The 6,614-nt window shown below is 40.9% G+C and overlaps 1 protein-coding gene and 1 long non-coding RNA gene across 5 annotated transcripts in view; both read left to right on the top strand.

The window, feature by feature from the left end:
• Positions 1–4,769, top strand: part of LOC125938867 (uncharacterized) — a 31,017-nt gene extending 26,248 nt beyond the window's left edge. The window contains exon 2 of the long non-coding RNA XR_007462842.1: positions 236–4,769. This is a non-coding gene — a long non-coding RNA (uncharacterized LOC125938867). The remainder of the gene's footprint in view (positions 1–235) is intronic.
• MAN1A1 (mannosidase alpha class 1A member 1) overlaps positions 1–6,614 on the top strand; it is a 164,788-nt gene that overhangs the window by 27,628 nt on the left and 130,546 nt on the right. The gene's annotated exons all lie outside the window — the stretch shown is intronic.

The raw sequence follows: 6,614 nt of genomic DNA, 5'->3' as shown, positions 1-6,614 counted from the left end.
TTTTTTATTTTTTTTTTTTAACATTTTTTTTTATTTTTATTTTTGGGACAGAGAGAGACAGAGCATGAACGGGGGAGGGGCAGAGAGAGAGGGAGACACAGAATCGGAAACAGGCTCCAGGCTCCGAGCCATCAGCCCAGAGCCTGACGCGGGGCTCGAACTCACGGACCGCGAGATCGTGACCTGGCTGAAGTCGGACGCTTAACCGACTGCGCCACCCAGGCGCCCCTAAAAGGTGGTTTTGCATGTCATGTTTCTGAAAGTCTTTATTAAAAAGTTTAATTTCTCTAGAATAATTAAATAGGTAATAGAAAACATACAAAGATGTCTATCAGTGACGCATGAGTTAATAGTTTTTTGGAAGTTTATTTGGAAGGCAAAGTCCCCAGATTGCATGGGTCATATGTTTACCTCAGGACAGTGTACAAGTCAGTATGTCATAGGCTTCAGAGTCAGCCCAAATTGAGAGCCAACCTCTCCCACTCATCAGAGGCCTGACCCTGCAAAAATTACATAACCTATTGATTTCTTCATCTGTGCAATGAGAATCTCAGTCAGGAGACTGACTATCTTCTTGCAGGGTTGTTATGAGGCACTGAGAGAGTATGTAGGTGCTTCACATATTTCCTGACATAGAAGTGTTCAGTAAATGCTGGTTCTATTATTAAGGATGATAACAAAGTGCCATGTGTGACACACCAATTATGGATAATGTCTTATAGAATCACTAGTTGCTACCCCAAGAGTATATTAGGAACCAGCACTTCTGATATTTAGTATATATAAATATTACTTTTCACAAGTAACTTATAATACCTTTTAATACAACATTTTTTATTATTGCTGTGCCCAGATAGTAGTGTCTAAAACTGTTACCTCCAGAATATAGAAGGATTACTTTCAGAATCAAATGAAATCATGGATTCTGGGATGGTAATGGGCATCCCAACTATTAATAATGGTCAAATTTTAAGGATAATCATTTCAGAAGGTTTAAAAATTATTTTCCTATACCATGTGACACTTATAACTAATACATTTTTTATGAATTCTACCTTCAAATAATAGTAACTTACAAAATTGCAGTTTATAATGCTTTAGCTGGTTTTAATTTGAAAACAACTGTGCCCTGCCACTTTCTTTTTGATGGCAACTTTATTTGTAATTGCCAAAACTTGGAAGCAATCAAGATATCCTTCAGAAGGTGAATGGATAAATAAACTATGGTACATCTAGACAATGGAATATTATTCAGTCTAAAATGAAATAAGCTATGAAGCCATGAAAAATCAGATATGGAGGAACCTAAATATATATTTACCAAGTGAAAGAGACCAATCTGAAAAGGGTTATACTGTATAATTCCAACTCTGTGAAATTTTGGACAAGGAAAAACTGGGGAGACAATAAAACGATAAGTGGTTTTCAGGAGTTGGGTGGAGGGTAGGGATGAATGGCGGGAGCACAGAGGATTTAACGGCAGTGAAACTCTTCTGTATGACACTAGAGCAGGGGATACAAGTCATTATGCATTTGTCAAAGCCCACAGAATGTACAACAACAATGAACCCTAATGTAAACTGTGGACTTTGGGTATTTATGATATGTCATGTAGGTTCATTGATACAGCAGATGTCCCATGCTGGCACATGATGTTGATAGTGGGCATGGTTGTATGGTGTTCAGGCAAGGGAGGTATATGGACAATCTCTGTACTTTCTGCTCAATCTCACCGTGAACCTAAAACTGCTCTAAAAAATAAACACTCAAGGCTCCTGGGTGGCTCAGTTGGCTAGGTGTCCAACTTCATCTCGGGTCAGGATATCGCAGTCTGTGGGTTCGAGCCCTGCGTCTGGCTCTGTGCTGACCACTTGCTCAGAGCCTGGAGCCTGCTCCAGATTCTGTGTCTCCCTCTCTCTCTCTGCCCTTCCCCTGCTCATGCTCTGTGTCTGTCTGTCTGTCTGTCTCTCTCTCTCTCTCTTTCTGTGTCACTCAAAAATAAATAAACATTAAAAAATTTTTTAGAGATAAAGTCTCTTTAAAAAATATACACACAGAAGAAAAAAAGGAAACACCTGTGCCCTGTAACCCTCTTGCTAGCTGAAGCAGAACAGGGTTTGACATCTAGGGCTAGTTTGTTTACTTAAAAAATAATAAGAAAATAATATACTAAAAAAAATAAATATCTGATTTTTGCCCATTTTTATATAAAATTAAAGCTAATTTTTTTCATTTATCATTAATTATGTTCTAACTCATGGTATTTGTAAAGTTTAAAAAAGGAATATTAAATAACAAATAAAAGGTTATCTGTCTTTATGAACTTGACAAACCCATAAACAAATCCCTTGAAGAGAGTGTATGTCAGTTCGAAAAAATCATTGTGTCACTAATGCAAAAAGGTAAATGCAGTGAAAATTTGAAACTGTAGAATGACATGCATGAGTTAAAAAGATGTTTGGACTTGCTTTTTTATTACAAATATTGAAACTTTAAAAAATCTTTTGAGATGAGACACTCCATGAGAATAGTATTTGTTTTCTATGGAATAATATTTCAGATCTCCATCTTAGAATAAAGAGAGCTTCGTGATATCCCAGCAGGGGATACCAGTTTAGTCTTGATGGCTAGCAAAGTTCTGTAGCTGCTGATGCTTCCCAGTTTGGAAAACCCTTACCAACTCTGCCTGGGGACCAAGCAGGGAAGATCGGCTGGTGTCCCATTGACCACAGAGGTCTTAGCAGGGGTAATCTAATGAATGCAATTTTAGGTCAATTAAAAACCAATCAGACAGACCCAAAACCCTGAGGTTGAACCTTTGAACTTGAGTGACAACTTCTGTGTTAAGAGACCATAGACATTAAACACAAGACAGATACTTTTGATGAGGAAATAACTGCAAGTGATAGGCCCTGGGCTGATGCAGAGCTCATTGATGTAGAAAACCTTCTCAGTAATCTCAGTAATAGTGCTTCTTTCCAGAAAAGGAAGGTACTATATATTCACATATCAACAAACCTTTTCTTAGCCTCCAACTTTTTTTTATAAGTTTTTTTTTTAACGTTTATTTATTTTTGAGAGACAGAGAGAGATGGAGCAAGACCAGGGGAAGGGCAGAGAGAGGGAGACACAGAATCCAAAGCAGGCTCCAGGCTCTGAGCTGTCTGCACAGAGCCTGAGGTGTGGCTTGAACCCAAGAACCTGACCTGAGCCAAAGTCAGATGCTTAACCAAATGACCCACCCAGGCACCCCCTAACCTCTAACTTTTGAGATGCTAACGTACTATCCCTTAGAATATTTTAGAGACATGTATTGAACGTTTTAGTCAAGTTTGGGGGTTCTTTTTTTTGGTTTGAGGGTTTTTGTTTCTTGTTTGCCCTGTACCCTCTTCCACTTGATAACTGCACAGAAGTTTTATAAAATAATGTAGAATTTTGGTCACAAAGAAAGAGAACCATTAAAAATCATATGATCGAGTTCCCTGAGCTGGATCTAGAAAAACTGGCTCTTTCTTAGGGAATGAGATACTTAGAAAAAGGACAGTCTGTCCTCACAAGTAGCGATTAACTAGAATTCTCATTTTTTAAAACTGGCTTTATCAGGCATTCTGACTCTTTCTAAAGAGATTGCTACTGCTAACCACTCTTTCAGTTCACTGGGGAATTAATGCTCAGTGGCCCACTGGGGTTCATACAATAGCATTAAATAATTACTCCTCCTTTATGTATCTCCTGCTGTCTTAAAAAAGTAAGTATACTAAAATTGGCTGTGCGAGAACTCAGGACATCTAACTGTGAAGAAAATATGCACACATATATATCCACTCGGTGGTTAAGAGGCAGCTTCAAGTACTCCGTAACAAGCAAATTGTTCACACAGAGACAAGAAAGAAAAGGAGCGAAGAAAAACTGGCCACAGTAGCCCAAGTGGTGGTGATAAAGCTCAGGAACTAGTGGAGCTGAAGGGAGCAGGTGTAGGTACAGTCTGCAGCTTGGTGTGAAGGAGAGGGATCCACAGTTCTCCCTAAATCCAGTGACAAGCATGGTGGCCATCTTTTCTGCGCAGTTAGCCCCCAGCACTAGGAGGACAAGAGCAGGGATAAGGTGGAGGGAGCCCTGATATGGAGGGGAAGGAAGGTCATGAAGGATGCAAGGCAGGCGGGGAGAGGCGGTGCTTCAAGCTTCTTTCCTTGAGCTGACTCACAAACCCGGTTTGATTTGGTGAATGCATTTGGTGCCAGGCCTGGCCGTGTCTCCTTAGACCCCAGATAGGGCCGCCCTGTGTGCCTGGAGCAGTGGGAGAGTTGTCTTAAGGTTGACAAGCAGAAAAAAAAAAAAAAAAAAAGTTGAGGCTCTCTTAAATGTTGTAGTGGCAAGAATGAGAACTGGCGAGTTTATAGCCTTACTGCTCCTCTGCGCTGTGCTTGGCCTCAGCTTTCTCATCTGTAAAATGGGGTACTCATACCCCAGAGGGACATTGTGAGGTAAATTGTTATCAAGTTCCCCCTCAAGGTGCCTTGTGGTAGATGATTGACAAAGTTAAGCCACTTTCTCCTTTTCAGCTCCTGCAGTTTCATTTGTAAAACAGAGCATTTAGAATTCTAAATGCTTTCTAAAATGTGAAATCCGGCAGAAGAGAATTGCTGAGAAGTGTATGCGTTATGGTTTACACATCTCAGGTCTCAAGACCTTGCTAATTCCACTAATTCTTGGCAAAGAGACGCCAGCAAAGGTGAGGTCAGGACAGTCCAAGAGCAGGCAGTGAGGGCAGCCTGTGCCATGGAGCTGCCCATTGAGGGCATGTGGGCAAACAACATGCCCACAGACCTAAACACAGAGCGGTATTTAGACATGTGCCTACAAACCAGGAACTGCGTTGCAAACTGCTGTCTGTGGGCTATCTGTGCCTCACAGATTTTTTTTTCCCTTAGCTAGCATACTATTTTTTTTTTCTAGAGCTCTGGAAAACCTGGCTCAAAACCTTAAAAGCAAGCTTAGTTTTTTTTTGAGTAATTTTTATAAATGGCTTTAGTCAGGGCCTTCACTCTTGTTTTACCACATTCCCTGTCATTTCCAGTTGCTCTAGACCTGGCCATTCTGTTTCTATCTGGCCCATGAGTTTTTAGTCCCTCTTTCAGGGCCAAGGCAAGGCAGGACACAAGCCAGGGACCTGGCCCTGGACACAGAAGCAGCCATTGAATGGTTCTCTCCTCTGTCTCAGGGTTTCTGGATGAAATACAGGACTCTGTTAAATTTGCATGTCAGGTAAACCTAAGTATATATATTTTATGTAAGTATGTCGCATGGAATCTTCTTATTTCCTAAATCTGGCATCCTACTCTACCCTCACTTATAATTCACATCATGGCACCAAAAGTACTCCATAAGTAGTAATTGTCATTGTAACATTTGGAAAAGGAATCTTGGAAACAGAACACCTTAGCAGCCTTGGAGAAAGGGAGAGAGAACTAATATATTTCAGCATTTGAAAGAGATAAATTGAGCAAGGCTCATGAGTGAATGTTTTAATTTGATATGGGGTAAAATTGGAAACTGTCATAGCTAGGAGGGTTTTTCTTCATGCTGGGCAATGACAGATCGAAGGTTACTGGACTCGGGCCTTGCTCAGTGAAGAACTGTGTCAGGAGGAGCATCATTCCTAGGACTGTCTTCAGTGCATCTTGATGCCTGTTAGTGAGAGGATGCTAAACACTGTAATTGTGTTAGACTCCAGGCCTGCGGTCTCTGTGAATCCTGTCATACATACCAAGCTCTGCATGCTGTCACCTCTAGGTGACATTGGCCTCTTTCCTTTTCTATCCTGTTAATTCACTTCTCCCTCAATTGCCTTGCCTACTCCGAGTGTAGCTGAGTTTCCTCTTTTTTCAGGCTGTTCTCCCTTATCTCTAATTCTTGTGGCCTGGGAGGGAAATGAGGAGGTGGTGTGGCTAGAGGCCAGCAATATTCATTGGACGTCTTCTATCAGCCAGGTGCATTATCCAATTTGATCTCTTGACCATGCTGTAAGGAAGGTAACGTTATTCTTTTCTTAAATATGTGCTTTATTTTTTAGAGCAGTTATTTTTTTCAGGGCAAAATAGAGTGGAAAATATAGAGAGTTCCCATTTATCCGTGCCCCAACATACCCTACTATTAACATCCTGTACCACAGTGGTACCTTTGTTACAACTGACTATTGTTATTTAAAGATGAGAAAACAGGGTTTGTGAGGTCAGAGTCAGGTAGCAGGGCTCTGTCTTTGCCGGTGGAAGCCTGCCTGCTTTGTTTCCACAGCTGCCTCAGCACCAAGTCTCTCCCTAGTCTGGTGCTCCTTGTGGTCCTTTCAGCCTTCATTCTCACAGGGGAATGTAGGCAGGTGTAGCTTTAGATAAGAGGAAGGTGTGGGTAGATTGTTGTCTCGTGTTCCCACATCTAGAGATTCTTCTCCAGTGGATAAGAATGGGTTTTCGAGAAGCTGTGACTTAATTCTCTGAAGTTACTTTTTATCTTTTCCTCCTTCCACTTTCCAGTCCACAAAGATTAAAAGAAGGAAGGTGGATAAAGTGATCCTAAAAATTTTCTGTGTTGAGATTTTATCTGAAAGTTCCAGAAGT

This window comes from Panthera uncia (genome assembly GCF_023721935.1).
Source record: "Panthera uncia isolate 11264 chromosome B2 unlocalized genomic scaffold, Puncia_PCG_1.0 HiC_scaffold_24, whole genome shotgun sequence".
NCBI lineage: Eukaryota > Metazoa > Chordata > Mammalia > Carnivora > Felidae > Panthera > Panthera uncia.
This window is presented reverse-complemented; position numbering and strand designations above follow the sequence as displayed.